This window comes from Podarcis erhardii (assembly GCF_964252035.2).
Source record: "Podarcis erhardii genome assembly, chromosome: 3".
Taxonomy (NCBI): domain Eukaryota; kingdom Metazoa; phylum Chordata; class Lepidosauria; order Squamata; family Lacertidae; genus Podarcis; species Podarcis erhardii.
Window position 1 is genome coordinate 47,517,227 of NC_138507.1, and position 16,923 is coordinate 47,534,149.

The window sequence follows — 16,923 nt, forward strand, 5'->3', positions numbered from 1 at the left end:
CCCCAGCCAGCTCTGGGCGGCTTCCAACAGAGATAAAAAATACACTAAAATGTCACATATTAAAAACTTCCCTGAACAGGGCTGCCTTCAGATGTCTTCTGAATGTCAGGTAGTTGTCCATCGCCTTGACATCCGATGGGAGGGCATTCCACAGGGCGGGCGCACCACCGAGAAGGCCCTCTGCCTGGTTCCCTGCAACTTGGCCTCTCGCAGTGAGGGAACCGCCAGAAGGCCCTCGGAGCTGGACCTCAGTGTCCGGGCTAGAACGATGGGGGAGGAGACGCTCCTTCAGATATACTGGACCGAGGCCATTTAGGGCTTTAAAGGTCAGCACCAACACTTTGAATTGTGCTCGGAAACGTACTGGGAGCCAATGTAGGTCTTTCAAGACCGGTGTTATATGGTCTCGGCGGCCGCTCCCAGTCACCAGTCTAGCTGCCGCATTCTGTATTAGTTGTAGTTTCCGGGTCACCTTCAAAGGTAGCCCCACGTAGAGCGCATTGCAGTAGTCCAAGCGGGAGATAACCAGAGCATGTACCACTCTGGCGAGACAGTCCGCAGGCAGATAGGGTCTCAGCCTATGTACCAGATGGAGCTGGTAAACAGCTGCCCTGGATACAGATTTGACCTGTGCCTCCATGGACAGCTGTGAGTCCAAAATGACTCCCAGGCTGCGCACCTGGTCCTTCAGGGGCACAGTTACCCCATTCAGGACCAGGGAATCCTCCACACCTGCCCGCCTCCTGTCCCCCAAAAACAGTACTTCTGTCTTGTCAGGATTCAACCTCAATCTGTTAGTCGCCATCCATCCTCCAACCGCCTCCAGACACTCACACAGGACCTTTACCGCCTTCACTGGTTCTGATTTGAAAGAGAGGTAGAGCTGGGTATCATCTGCATACTGATGAACACCCAGCCCAAACCTCCTGATGATCGCTCCCAGCGGCTGCATGTAGATGTTGAAAAGCATGGGGGAGAGGACAGAACCCTGAGGCACCCCACAAGTGAGCCGCCAGGGGTCTGAACACTCATCCCCCACCACCACTTTCTGAACACGGCCCAGGAGGAAGGAGCGGAACCACTGTATGACAGTGCCCCCAGCTCCCAGCCCCTCAAGACGGTCCAGAAGGATGTCATGGTCGATGGTATCAAACGCCGCTGAGAGATCCAGCAGAACTAGGAAACAGCTCTCACCTTTGTCCCTAGCCCGCCGGAGATCATCAACCAGTGCGACCAAGGCAGTTTCAGTCCCATGATGAGGCCTGAATCCCGACTGGAAGGGATCCAAATGGTCCGCTTCTTCCAGGCGTGCCTGGAGTTGTTCAGCAACCACTCGCTCAATCACCTTGTCCAAGAATGGGAGGTTTGAGACTGGGCGATAATTGGCCATCGTGGCCGCATCTAAAGATGGTTTTTTAAGAAGCGGTTTAAACTAGGAACCAGCAGTTCCCATGGACTGTATTTTTACAGAAAGTTTTTAAACTGTATTTTAAATTGTTTAAACCCACCTTGAAACCTTAGGGTGAAGGATGAGTTAATAATAATAGAAACAATATGGACAATGCTTTCCTTTCCTTGATGACCATGGGCTGAGTCACTCCAACCACTCACATTTAGTAGTTGCTCAACAACTACCTAAAATCACAGGCAATATTGCCTCCTTGTCTGTGGCAAAACAGTTGCATGCAAGCACTATCAAGATCAGGCTTTTAGCATTAGTATGGGTTACTGGAGTGGAGGTGTGCTAAAAGCCCTTCTTGATACATGGTGGGGTCTCCACATTTTCTGTTCATCAGAGTCAGGAACCAGCCGATACAATAAATACAAATTGTTACTACTACCCACATGATTGTGTCAATTGATTCAGACCATTAGATGGCTTTTTTTTACCTGTGATATCATCTGAAGAATCATCATCTTGATGCTGATTTGTCTTTGTGTGTGTCTTGCTTTTGACAGGGATAGCCCTTGATGGATCTTTTACCCGCATCTGTTATCTGCTGGAAAAGAAATGAAGAAATATGTATTGCTAATACGGAAAGGTTTGGCTGCCATAAACTACTCCTAAAATTCTGCATTATGCTTACAAAGAAATGCAATAAGCAGCCCTACTCTCAAATAAATGGCCTGGAGAGGTCCCAGCAGCAATTATTCCCACTGCCTTAATTGGCAGTGACTCTCAACTTATGCTTAAAAATATTGCAATGAAACTGCAGCTTGCCAAAAATAGTGGAAAGGGGCTACGTTTTTGAAAAGTAAGTTTGACTATAACTCTACCTAGTATAACTCTGCATAATGCAGACCCCAATTAGACACCCCTGGACTTTTCATTGGAGACATGAATGTCTTACAACTACCCTATTGGTACTTGCTACTATGACATTTCTCCCCCAGGATTAGCGTATTATTTATACCTTACATTTTATGCCATCCTGCTTCCAAGGACCACAGGGAATTCCCATCCATTTTATCCTCACAACAAACCTGAGAGGAAAACAAGCCTGAGTGACAGTAGCCCAAAGGCATTCAGTAAGCTCCATGGCCAACCAGTTACCCCCAGGCCAAGGCCAATGCTCTCCTCAGAGCTAGAACACTGGTTACTGCCGCTATATTAAAAGCAATTTTAATAAAAGAAAAGCTTTTATCTGTTTTATACAGCAGTGACTGCCTGATCAATACTTAACCTCATGATAATTATAGGATAAGGCTTGGTTTTACATGTGGTCAAAAAGCATGGATGATGACAGGTCTTGCTTCCTCCCATTTTCTATGAATGACATGTTTACAGATGTCTTGCATTTTCACATGAGCTACACGCAGATGTGTTTCGTAACTACCTGTGGCATTTTAGATGTCCAGAGCTAGATCAACTGTCACCCAATTACAGTCAGGACCGTATTCATCATGACTAGCAACTGGACAATGTCATCAATCAGCAGATAAGACGTTTCAGCACAGCGACAGCTCTGAAAGCCTTTCAAAGCATACAAGCACTTAATGCCTCCTGGAGCAGTAAAAGAACCAGAACTACAGACTGGTAGTAGCAGAAACGCTGTTTCCATCCCCAAACGTCATTTGAAATTCTCAAAGTGTCATAACCATGATATTCCATGCCATAGGCACATCCCACCTACAACATTACTGGGGAAGGCGGGTGCCAGAAGATTACTTCTCTTTTCCATGGGGTTCTGTGGGGATCCATCAATGGCACCCTCTACTCATAGGCCAGATACACAGCTAAGCTATCACAGAAGGGTCATGCAGAAACTCAAAAGCAGGGGAGACAAGACACACACAGAGAACAGAAGTAGTCTCCCAACACCACCTTCTGAAGCCTCCCAGTAATGCATGAGTAATGGTACAACTAGCACAGCCCATTCCCACTCCTAACTCACTTATTAGGTCCAGAAGGATACCAGTCTGGATCAAAATCCCCCTCTCAGCACGGGGCATCAATCATGAAAACACAGGAAGCCTCCATCTCAAACGATATCACAACCCATTTCAGTTCATCCATAGAGCTGGCCTGCCCTTTTCTGCTCTGTTTTTTGTAGGAATGGGAAGTTAGACTTTAAATCAGGCGTAGGCAAACTCGGCCCTCCAGATGTTTTGGGACTACAACTCCCATGACCCCTAGCTAACATGACGAGTGGTCAGGGATGATGGGAATTGTAGTCCCAAAACATCTGGAGGGCAGTGTTTGCCTATGCGTGCTTTAAATCCACAACTCCAGGGTATCTAGAGAAGCCTTTTTCAGTAGAGGCCTTGCTACTGCATCTTTTGAAGAGGATGTAACTGAACCTTCTCTGAAGGAAGCTTCCACAACTTTGAAAATACAGACCTCACTCACTCCAATCATCACTAACTTTGATGCATATGGATTGAACAGGCAACGCACTAGCATTGACTGAATCCAGCACCTTGTCCACATTCTTAGGTCTCAAAAATCTAAATTAATCCAAAGAACTCCCAAGTTTCTGGATGCCTCAAATTATGGAAGACTACTGTAGCTCAGACTTTAATCCATATGTGACTGGCCCATACGGTGAGCCACAAACTACCAGCTACAATATCTGCCTAAGCAGCCAAGGCCCTGAACTGTTAAATATGATCAGAAAGGACCAATTGGTTAAAGGCATACAAGTGGGAGCTAAACAGTACAAATTGAAAGCATTTGCCGACGATTTAGTATTGACTTTGCAGGAGCCAGAATCTAGTACCAAAAGGGTACTGGAATTGATTCAAGAATTTGGTCAGGTAGCAGGCTTTAAGTTGAACAAGACGAAAACTAAGGTTCTAGAGAAAAATTTAACTGTGAATGAGAGAGAGAAGTTCCAGGAAGAGACAGGACTAACATTGGTTAAGAAAGTGAAATATTTAGGGGTTAACATGACTGCTAAGAATGCTAACTTGTTTAAAGATAACTATGAAAAATGTTGGACTGAGCTGAAAAAAGACTTAGAAATATGGTCAAATTTGAAGCTATCATTGCTAGGCCGAATTGCTGTGATAAAAATGAATGTATTGCCAAGGATGTTGTTTTTGTTTCAAACTTTGCAGATTTTGGACAAGATGGACTGTTTCAAGAAGTGGCAGAGAGATATTTCTAGATTTGTCTGGCAGGGCAAGAAGCCTTGAATTAAATTTAAGATACTAACTGATGCTAAAGAAAGAGGTGGATTTGCCCTGCCAGACCTCAAACTTTATTATGAATCAGCCACATTTTGTTGGCTGAAGGATTGGCTGCTTCTTGAAAACACTGACGTATTGGATTTGGAAGGGTTCAACAATGTATTATTTGTGGTATGATAGGCATATTTGTGGTATGATAAGGTCATACAAGGTAGTTACAAGAGACAAGGTCTTTCTCGTAGTGGCATCAAAACTTTGGATTGTCCTTCTTGGATAAATCTGTCATGTTCCCTCTCTTCCTGAATTTAGATGGGTTCTGAAAAGTTATTTTTTCTGTACTCAAGAAATTGATTTATTCCAGTCCTGCTATTTGATGGTTTTAACTGCAGATTTTTAAATGAGTAAGTAGGTTTTACTGATTCTTGTTTTTATAAGCCATTCATGTCTTCCAAGGTCATTCATGTGTGTCACTACAGTTTGCTTCATCACAAATATTTTTGACAACTCTCTACAGTATTAAACTAAATGTTGAAAAGAAGGGAAATATCTGCTTGCTGGCCATCTTTTATGATCCAATTTAGATGCTGCTTCTATGGTCAGAGAACCCAGGAACTTGGAGATAATGGGTTCTGAAGTGTGGCTCTGGTACAGCCCAAGGGGAAACATATAGTGGTTGACAAGACAGCAGGATGTCAGGCCGATGGAATGATCAGCACTCTTTCCCAGGAAGCCACTTACTGCCGAGGGTGTAATATTACATCACTTTTTTTCTACATAGCAGCCTGCCCCAGTTTGTTCTTCATGACACATGTCAATCTCAAACCAAGGACAAGTTGCTCTACATTGGACACTACCAGCAAAACCCAAGACAGATGGTGTGCTGTTGCACAACTTAAGGGGGAACAAATCTACAGAATACCAGTTTGGCAATATTTCCTGGAGAAATCTGACAAAAGCTTTACAACTCAAGTACATTATCAAGAAACTTCAAGTCAACAACATATAGCCTACTTGTAAGCTGCAGTGCTGTCTTCATTTTGAAGCCAGAAAGAGATACTTAGGAAGCTAAATTACAGTAACTGGCACAAATATTCTGAAATATTTGCACAAGTGTTATTCAGGTGGCTGTATTTCATAGAAGTTGCTTGGCCCATGTTACCACTTTAGTTCAGTGATAAGGCTGGAAACAATAGAGGATGTCCACCACGCTGCAAGCATGAATGGGTGGCTACTGCTAGAAACAGGATGTTAGATTCGTTGGGCCTTAGTCTGATCCTGCAAGATATTTCTTATCCAAGAACAAAATAAAAAGTAAAAGCAAGTAAAACAAACGCTCATTAAAACTACGTATTTTCTCATTAAGTGACCAGCACTCAGAGAAGATGTAGGTGTTACGGAAAAGAGTGGAAGCAGTACATTTTTTAAAGCATTTATCTCACTCAGGGTGGCTTGCAACAATTAAAAATTACCGTATCGCAATAAAAGAACCTAGGATCGAACAAAATGCAATAGTGGCAGGTGTGACTGATAAAAACCAGTTCTTCAAATAAAACATTATTTGCCCAATAGGACAAAGTACATCTGAAAAAATTCTAGGGGTTTAGGTCTGCACAGCACAGAGGTTCTGCACGATTCCCACAGAAATGAATGAAAAGTCATACAACTGATGGATGAACTGAACCCTAAAATTCCAAGTTGATGTCACTGCTACAAAGTTGCCTGTGAAGGACTGCAATCTTAATGTCGGTGTGGGTGGGGAGGGATGCATTAAGAACCACATTCAACATAATCATGGGCTCTGCCAGCAGGGTGGAAGTGAAGATAAAGAAATGTTCTGCACCACTCAATAGGATTTCTGGCTCCCTGAATAAGCTATTCCACACTTCCTAACTATTCTTTCCAAAGAGAGGGAAACAGGAAGGAGGAATTTAGACACACACAGAGAAGCATATCTACATATCTCCCTGGTCATGGCCTAGGCTCCTACAGATCCTGGCACCTACTGGCACACCACAGAAACACCCATTTTTTGCACTTCTGACATCAGAGGTTGAACCAGAGTGCCAGAAGCGCCGACACCGTCAGAGCTACAATACCAAATCTCCCTCTTTGAAGCTGGAAAATTAGATTTAACCCGTCCTGGGAGATACCCTCCCAGGGACAATATGATTGAAGTCTAGGTGGAGCAAAGTACATCTTTGTGTCTCTCGATACAAGACAGCTTCAGATACCCCACCCCCCAAAACAAAAAAGACTGTGCTCATCAAATAAACTGGATTTGAAAACACTTTCCAATGACTTAGAATCATAGAATCATAGAGTTGGAAGAGACCACAAGGGCCATCGAGTCCAACCCCCTGCCAAGCAGGAAACTACTGACATATGGTTGTCAAGCCTCTGCTTAAAGACCTCCAAAGAAGGAGACTCCACCACACTCCTTGGCAGCAAATTCCACTGTTGAACAGCTCTTACTGTCAGGAAGTTCTTCCTAATGTTTAGGTGGAATCTTTGTGTCCGCTTCTCTGGAGCAGCAGAAAACAACCTTTCTCCCTCCTCTATGTGACATCCTTTTATATATTTGAACATGGCTATCATATCACCCCTTAACCTCCTCTTCTCCAGGCTAAACATGCCCAGCTCCCTTAGCCGTTCCTCATAAGGCATCGTTTCCAGGCCTTTGACCATTTTGGTTGCCCTCCTCTGGACACGTTCCAGTTTGTCAGTGTCCTTCTTGAACTGTGGTGCCCAGAACTGGACACAGTACTCCAGGTGAGGTCTGACCAGAGCAGAATACAGTGGCACTATTACTTCCCTTGATCTAGATGCTATACTCCTATTGATGCAGCCCAGAATTGCATTGGCTTTTTTAGCTGTTGGCTCATGTCAAGTTTGTGGTCAGCCAAGACTCCTAGATCCTTTTCACATGTACTGCTCTCAAGCCAGGTGTCACCTATCTTTGTGCCTCTCATTTTTTTTTGCCCAAGTGCAATACTTTACATTTCTCCCTATTAAAATTCATCTTGTTTGTTTTGGCCCAGTTCTCTAATCTGTCAAGGTTGATTTGAAGTATGATCCTGTCCTCTGGGGTGTTAGCCACCCCTCCCAGTTTGGTGTCATCTGCAAATTTGATCAGGATGCCCTTGAGTCCATCATCCAAGTCGTTGATAAAGATGTTGAATAAGACCGGGCCCAAGACAGAACCCTGTGGCACCCCACTAGTCACTCTTCTCCAGGATGAAGAGGAACCATTGATGAGCACCCTTTGGGTTCGGTCAGTCAGCCAGTTACAAATCCACTGAGTGGTAGCATAGTCAAAACCGCATTTTACCAGCTTCTTTACAAGAATATCATGGGGCACCTTGTCAAATGCCTTGCTGAAATCAAGGTAGGCTACATGCACTGCGTTCCCTTCATCTACCAGGGTTGTAATTCTGTCAAAAAACAAGATCAGGTTAGTCTGACATGACTTATTTTTCAGAAATCCATGCTGACTATTGGTGATCACAGCATTCCTTTCTAGGTGCTCACAGACTGTTTGCTTAATGATCTGCTCCAGAATCTTCCCTGGTATTGATGTCAGACTGACTGGGCGGTAATTATTTGGGTCCTCTCTTTTCCCCTTTTTGAAAATAGGGACAACATTTGCCCTCCTCCAGTCTGCCGGGACTTCGCCTGTTCTCCAGGAATTCTCAAAGATGACTGCCACTGGTTCTGAGATCACATCTGCCAGTTCTTTTAATACTCTTGGATGCAGTTCATCTGGCCCTGGAGACTTGAATACATCTAAACTAGCCAAGTATTCTTGTACTATCTCCTTAGTTATCCTGGGCTGTGTTTCCTCTGCTGAATCATTTGCTCCAAATTCTTCAGGTCGGGCATTGTTTTCTTTATTGGAGAAGACTGAGGCAAAGAAGGCATTGAGGAGTTCAGCCCTTTCTGTGTCCCCTGTTTGCATTACACCATCTTCTCCTCTGAGTGACCCCACTGTTTCTTTGTTCTTCCTTTTGCTACAATTCAATCCAACACACTCCTATTGCCTAGCATAGTCTGAATCCAACCCATAGATTCCATTTCCAAAGCAGGCCTTACGTATCTCTTCAGTCACTAAGGGGGTTCACTGGGGGGGGGACCAGTGGATTCAATATTTGTAGTATGTGCAGCAGCCCTAAATCTATGGCTGCCTAAACACTATACTTTTAAAGCACATTTGAAGCACATTTCCCTCAGCCCCCAAAAGAATTTTGGGCACCATAAAGGTAAAGGTAAAGGTACCCCTGCCCGTACGGGTACCTTTACCTTTAGACTGAGGCAAAGAAGGCATTGAGGAGTTCAGCCCTGTCTGTGTCCCCTGTTTGCATTTCACCATCTTCTCCTCTGAGTGACCCCACTGTTTCTTTGTTCTTCCTTTTGCTACGAACATACCCATAAAAGCCTTTTTTGTTGCTTTTAACCTCTCTAGCAAGCCTGAGTTCATTCTGTGCTTTAGCTTTTCTGACTTTGTGTCTACACGTGCTGGCTATTTGTTTGAATTCCTCTTTGGTGGTTTCCCCCCTTTTCCATTTTTTGTACACATCCTTTTTTAATCCTAACTCAGTTAAAAGTTCTTTAGATAGCCACCCTGGCTTCTTTAGGCACCCTCCATGTTTCCGTCTCATTGGTATTGCCTGAAGTTGTGCTTTTACTATCTCCCTCTTAACAAACTCCCAGCCATCATGAACTCCCTTTCCTTTTAGTATTACTGTCCATGGGATCTCACCCAGCACTTCCCTAAGTTTTATGAAGTCGGCTTTCTTAAAGTCAAGAAATTGAGTCCTAGTATGCTTGGCTGCTCCTTTCCGCTGTATAGTAAACTTCAGAAGAGCATGATCACTCGCGCCTAATGATCCTTCCACTTCTACCTCACTAACCAGGTCATCAACATTGGTTAGGACCAGATCTAAAATGGCTGTTCCTCTTGTTGCTTCTCCCACTTTCTGGACAATGAAGTTGTCTGCAAGGCCAGTGAGGAATCTGTTTGACCTTATGCTCTTGGCTGAGTTTGACATCCAACAAATATCCGGGTAATTGAAGTCCCCCATTACTACTATCTCCCTTCCTTTTGCATGCTTGGCCATTTGTTCCAGGAAAGCATCATCTATGTCCTCCGTTTGGCTTGGGGATCTATAGTAAACTCCCACAATGAGGTCCCTGTTATTCTTCTCTCCCTTAATTTTGACCCAAATGCTCTCACTTTGGCTTTGAGGTTCTAAATCTTGGATCTCTTCACAGGTATACACATCCCTGACATATAACACCACTCCTCCTCCTGTCTTGTCTGGTCTGTTTCTCTGAAATAGATTGTATCCCTCCATTATTACATTCCAATCGTGGGACTTATCCCACCAGGTTTCAGTGATGCCTATTATGTCATATTTAGTTTGCTGTACCAAGAGCTCAAGCTCATCTTGTTTATTTCCCATGCTTTGCGCATTAGTGTACAGACACTGAAGTCCATTAATCATTCCCCCGTGTCTCTTATTTAAGGATTTTTTCCTCCCACCACTAGGTCTGCGTGCTGTTTGCTCCATTTGGTCTATGACATTTGGATGATCATCTTCATCAATTGATAGACTCCTACCTTCAGGAGCACTGTCTCCCTCCCCCACATTAGTCAGTTTAAAGCCCTCCTGATGAGGTTTCTGAGATTTTGGGCAAAAACATTCCTCCCAACCGTTGTTATTTTGTTATTATCAAAACCGACTTATTTTGATTCACAAGAGAAAGGATAACTGCACTCTATAAACATGCTTGATCCTGATCCCTTTTTCCTCTAACACCGAACCACATGACGAAGGGCAAGGCACATATGACACAAGGGCCTACTGGTATAACTAGAAGTGACTAGACAGCAAGTCTGATTCTTTTTTAATTGTATGCATTTCTGGGCATCTGTCACACCTTAGGAATAAAGTTCACATTTATAGCAATGAAGCAAAGGAAAACTTCATTGATATGCACAAACCTATCAGTCAGCTTCTGGCACCAAACAGGTAAGCATGCAAGTGGGGAAAAGTACAAAGGCACTCCAATTAGCTTTTACTGAGCCAGTTTCTATAATATATATGTAATAATTAGCTATTCCTATCCAGCAGTGGTCTATGATATAGAATACTATATTCAACAATGAACCAGCCCTTAGAAGCACATTATGGGCGGGCTTCAGCTAACCAGCCCTGTCAGCAGAACCCTGAACAAGAACTTCCACAACACTCCCGAGCAGGTGGGGAACCTGTGGGCCTCCAGATATTGCTGGACTACAATTCCCATTATTTCCTATCATTGGCCATGCTCGCTGGGGCTGATGGAAATTAGAACAGCATCTAGATAGTCACAGATTTCCCAACCTGTCCTAGAGTTCTTAATGAATTTTCCTTAAAACATGAACTCCAAGAACTGGGTGCTTCTGCAGGTGAAAACAGTGTTCAAAACTCCCATTGTTCTAGGTGCATTTTGCGACAGGGAATTTCATCAGCGCAAGCAGTTTCTGAGCTCTGAGCTCAGTACTGCACCTAAAATTTCTGATTAAAACTGTAGAGTGGAATGAAAAGAGGACTTTTTTCTGCCTCCCCACTTCCAGCTACTATCTGAAAACTGGAGAAGAGACCCTCTTAAGAATATTAGGGGGTGGGCGGGCAGGGGAAGGACTAGACCTTGTGAAAAATGAACATAATATTTTAAGTGCGGTTCATTAATTTTCAGTTTTGTATTCTTGTTATTAAAAAGCATGCCTAGACATTCTGTTGTTGTGCCCATAACCTAGGTTTAAGGTGTCATTTACATAGCTCCTAGCCTTCATATCTCAGTTTCTAACATGGGGTGGAAAGGGGTAGTCAAATATTGTTCTGTGCTATTTGCACTGGCAGTTTGAGGTTGGTTTGTTCACACTTCCTCTTGACCATTTATTAGAGTTCTGTGTGACTTGGCAACTTGCATAAGTGTGTACCAACAGAAGGCAGCCTCAAGCAAGGCAGCTCAGCTTACCTATTTTGTTTCTCCTCCTTTGGGACTAATATAGCAACAACTCCCTGGACCCAAACTGCCCTTACTACTTGACTCACAATTTCCTGCGGACATATACAGGACACATTTCCTTAGGTGCTCTTTATGCTTTTGCAGTCCCCATTCACCATGACCAGCAAAACAACTACCTCCTTGCATGATCTGAACATGTTTTCTTGGAAGCAAATCCTGAGGTGTTCAGTAAGGAGTGCTGTACACTACAGAGGGTATGTATTCCCTAGATCAGGGCTGGGGAAACAATTGGCCCTTCAGATATCACTGGAGTACAACACTCACCCTCCCTATGCTGATTAGGGCTGATGGGAATTGGACTACAACACCTGGAAAGCCCCATAGTTCCCAAGATTTGTACTAGTTCATAGAATTGCAGCGTTGGAAGGGATCCCAAAGGCCGTCTAGTCCAACCCCCTGCAATGCAGGAATATGCAGTTGGCCCGTATGAGGACTGAACCTGCAACCTTGGCATCACAGAATCTTGGAAGGGACCCATGAGTAATCTAGTCCAATCCTCTGCTATGCTTAAGTATCTATGACAGATGATCATCCAACCTCTGTTTGAAAACCTCAAAAGAAGGAGAGTCCACCACCTCTTGTGGGGGTCTGTTCCACTGCTGAAAAGCTTACTATCACAAGGTTTTTTTCCAAATGTTAAGCCGGAATCTCCTTTCTTCCAACTTGAAGCCATTGGTTTGATTCCTACTCTCCAGAGCACGAGAAAACAAGCATGCTCCCTCCTCCATGTGACAGCCCTTAGGATATGGCTATCATATCTCCTCTCAGTCTCCTCTTTTCCAGGCTAAACATACCCAGCTCCTTCAAGCGCTCCTCATAAGGCTTAGTTTCCAGGCCCTTGATCATCCTGGTCAACATTCTTCTTCAATTGTGGTGCCCAGAATAGGACACAGTATTCTGACTACGGCAGAATAGAGTGGTACTATCACTTCCCTTGATCTGGGCGCTGTACTTCTGCTGATGCAGCCTAGAACAGCATGAGCTGTTTTGCTGCCGCCTCACACTGTTGACTCTAGCCAACTGGGCCAACAATAAGTTAGTGGGCACATTCATTTGGGCAGCAAACACTATGGAGCCCAGGGTCGAGGCTTTAAAGGCCTGGGCCCTTTAAAGGCTCGGGGAGAGCTCAGCGTTCACCACCCGTTGTGCCGCCAGGGCGAGCCGGGTTCAAGGAGGTGAAAGGCGGCGTCCCAATTCAACCCCCAAAGGTGTCCCCGGGCAGCGCAGGCCGCCTGCCTAGGCCACGACTGAGGAAGGCCGGGGCAAGGGCGCCTCAGCCGCCGCCTGCAAGCCCTCGGGCCCTCGGGGAAGCACCGCGGAGCCCTTTGCGGGGGTCCCCAGGCACTGCAAAGCGGACGAGGAAGGGCCCACATGCCGCCCAGCACCGGCCGCCCCCACCGCTTCGGTTTCCACGGCCCCCACCCAAGCGAGAGGCCGCCCCTTAGCTCGCCTCCCCCGGCCCGCCGCACTCACCGCGCTGGGCGACGGGCTTCGCCCTCGCAGGTTGCAGGCTGGAGCGGCGGCAGCAGCAGGAGGAGGAGGAGCAGGAAGCGGCCAAGGAAGCCGAGCTTCGGCTAGGGCCGCTTCGCTCGCTCGCCTGGGCTGCCCGTCCCGCCCCGAGAGCGGCTAAGCGAGAGCCGGGGCAGTTGAATGGGGCGGGATTGTGTGTTGGGGGGGGGGGGTCCGCTCTGCTTTGTAAACACCAGCCGGAGTTGCCGCATCGCCGATAGGGAGCCGCCTGTATTTACATCGATGTCAACCCCGGTTGAAATTGCTGGGGCCCACGTGTTTGGAGAGGCCTCGCTCGCTCCTGACTCCCCTGAAAACGGGTGCGGCTGTTTGCACCGGGAACGCAAGCCATCATCGCGCTAAATGTGCACAGCGGCTTTTATTCTCCTCCATCGTTAAAGGAGCAGGCGTCACGTCCTAGGCTACGAATTGTGCAGGATTCCGGATTGCCCCAGCCCCTGCCCTTTACGGATCGGGGGATGGGTATAGGAGGGCTGATCCACCGATCCCTGCTTTGTCTCCTCTTGCCTGGCAACAGTAGTTGTCTAGGATCTGAGGCAGAATGGGGCCTTTCTCATGATCCTATTAACTGGAAGTGCCGGGGGTTGAACCTGGGACCTTGAATATTTTAACTGAATATAAAACTAATCCCTTGCTCTGCATGGTTTACTTATGAACAAACGATTCGGCTCAAACCACTAGGTTCCATTTAAGCCAGGGCGTATTTAGCATTGTTCAGGGTTTGAGCATGTGTAATTGTACTTCTGGGCATATGCAGAGTGCATTTCTTTGATAGACTATGAATCTAGAGCCACACATACACTTGGGTGTTTGCAATAAAACTACTGCATGTTGTACCCTGCAGAGAATTCTGGGAAGTGTCCATTGACCTCACTAAATGGCAAGACTGCTTGTTAGAACAGGCCACACCCAGTACTTTCAAGCGGCTGCATAGGACCCAAAGTTGAGACTTGAGATTTCTGTCTCAAAGTCCTGTTCTAAGGGCACCTCTACCCTAAAGCTCCATCAGAACAGATGCCACAACTCTATAATATCTTGTTATTTTTAATGTTTTGTCTGGTACAGCACCATGCCACTGACTCTACCTCTTTCTTTCCAGCCATCTTTCTTGGTATGCCACATAAATAGGCAAATTTACTAAATAACACAAATTAGATCCATCTTTAGGTTTAGGAAAGATTAGCACAGTGGGAGTGGATCAATCAGAATATTGCCTATATGTCGTGTACACTGCAACACTTGGTTTACTTTTTAATTACGCTATCATAAATATACTCTTCTATCTGTAGAAAAAGGAATGCCATATGGATAGGCTGACAGCCAGCAACCAGAGAACCAGTTTATATGACAGCTTAAATTAATCACCCTTTTATAGAGATGTTTTATCCTCGTTTAATTAAAAACCAAGTGGAAATTCTGTTAGACATTTCTTCAAATTCCACCTTTGCTAATGAAAATGTGTTTGATCAAAATTCTTTTAAGAACTGTGTCAAAGAATATCAGAAAGAAGCAGTATTTTTCCAAATCTCAGAGCCATTGGTTCTGATCCCACCCCCAAAATTGTGCGCCCTGTTGTAAAAGCATAAATGAATGGAGATGTCCTCCTTCATTGCTTCACTGACATGAATGGGAAAATGTGCACACATGGCATCTACATGCTGCAAGACAGTTGTCTAAGAAATATTTCCCAGTGATTTCCATGGATCACAGTAGACTATTCCACAGCAACCTCTAGTCTGGAAGCCTCAAATAAATAAGGCTTGTGGTGGAACAGTTTGCAGGTAATTGCTTATCTTTATAATTGTAAAGCCACTCAGTTTAGCACTGTACTGAGGTAACGCTATGTGATCATTTGTTTCTGGGACTACTCTGGAGCATGAGGCTCTTAATTCTTAATGTTTGCTTTAATCTCTAAATATGTTACCTTCTGTTTCTTCAGCTAGAGATCAGATAACTGTATATGAAGTGCCATACTGTAGCTAGCTATCGAATGACATGACTGGTTTGTACCAGTGATAGGTCTTGCATGTGGAAATGCAAAGCCACCATATGTCACAAGGCTGGCTGCTAAAGGCCTTTCAAAATATTGTGAAGCATATATTTCAAACAATACACATTTCATTACAGATGTACACAGAAAGACACTTTGGAAAATTGCACCCATGACTGTTTTATAGAAAACTTGCTAGCAAAAAAAACAAAAAAAGTTTCATATGAATGAATAAGCCTCATCTAGGTTTTAAAAGTCTTTGTTTGCATAAAGCAATATAATTTGAAGCATTTCTGTGTAAGAAATGTTGTCATAAATAATGCTACCGGGTGAATCACCAGTCTGTAGTCTCAGCTGGTAGCACAAGGCTTGCCATGTGGAAGGCTCAAGTATAGGAGTGATCTTTGCTCCCAAGACTAGCCCAAGGGTGAATATAGAGTTCTACACTTGTTAGTATATTTTTTAAAAACATAGTAATACTTGAAATCTTGTACCATCAAATTAAGGTAAGGGAGGGAGTAGAATGCTTTCCCCAGCAATCTTTCAACATTCCACTTCACTGATTGTGGAATTATGAAAGAAGCTTTGCTCTATCCACTTTCATAAACATCATACATATTTTTATACACTTCTAGCATGTCCCCGCTTACTCCTAAACTTTTTCCTAAACTACAAAGCCCCAAATATCATTTCCTCATAGGGGAGTTGTTCCAGTCCCTTGATCATTTTGATTGCCCTCTTCTGCACCTTTTCCAGCCCTACAATATCCTTTTGAGGTGAAATGAGGGCATAAACAAAAGAACTTCTTAATTGTGCAGAAAAAGGGAAACTGAGGGCACCCTGAGGGACGCATCCAGAGAAAAGGAAGTGGTGTTAACATAATATGACTCATAGAATCAGAATTGTAGGGTTGGAAGCAACCCCAAGGGCTATCTGGTCCAACCCCCTGCAATGCAGGAGTCTCTGCTAAAGCATCCATGATAAATGGCCATCAAACCTCTGCTTAAAAGCCTCCAAGGAAGGTGTAATCCTTGACACCTCCCTTTCCATGGAGGAGCAGGTTACAGCAACAGCCAAGGCGACATTTTTCCACCTTCGCCGCATCAAGCAGTTGGTCCCTTACCTTTCCCGCCCCGACTTGGCCACAGTGATCCATGCGACGGTCATCTCCAGGCTTGACTACTGTAATTCGCTCTATGCGGGGCTGCCCTTGAAGCTGTTCCCAGAAACTCCAGCGGGTACAGAATGCTGCAGCGAGGCTCCTCACGGGGTCTCTGCCATGGGAGCATATTCACCCAGTGCTTTTCAAGCTGCACTGGCTCCTGGTGGAGTACAGGGTCAGATTTAAGGTGCTGCTTTTGACCTTTAAAGCCCTTCACGGCCTAGGACCCTCGTACCTACGGGGCCGCCTCTCCCGGTATGCCCCATGGAGAGCCTCAAGGTCCATAAATAACAACACCCTAGTGGTCCCAGGCCCTAAGGAAGTTAGATTGGCTTCAACCAGAGCCAGGGCCTTTTCAACTCTGGCTCCAGCCTGGTGGAACGCTCTGCCTCATGAGACCAGGGCCCTGCAGGATCTGATTTCTTTCCGCAGGGCCTGTAAGACAGAGTTGTTCCGCCTGGCCTTTGGCTTGGAGCCAATTTGATTCCCTCCCCCCCCCTCTCTCTTTTGTTTTCTTTTCCTTCTCCTCCTGTGACGA

General features: G+C 45.1%; 1 long non-coding RNA gene across 1 annotated transcript in view; it reads left to right on the forward strand.

Annotated features, from left to right (window-relative positions):
* The window catches only part of LOC309339476, a 464,046-nt gene that overhangs the window by 355,583 nt on the left and 91,540 nt on the right, over window positions 1–16,923 (forward strand). The gene's annotated exons all lie outside the window — the stretch shown is intronic.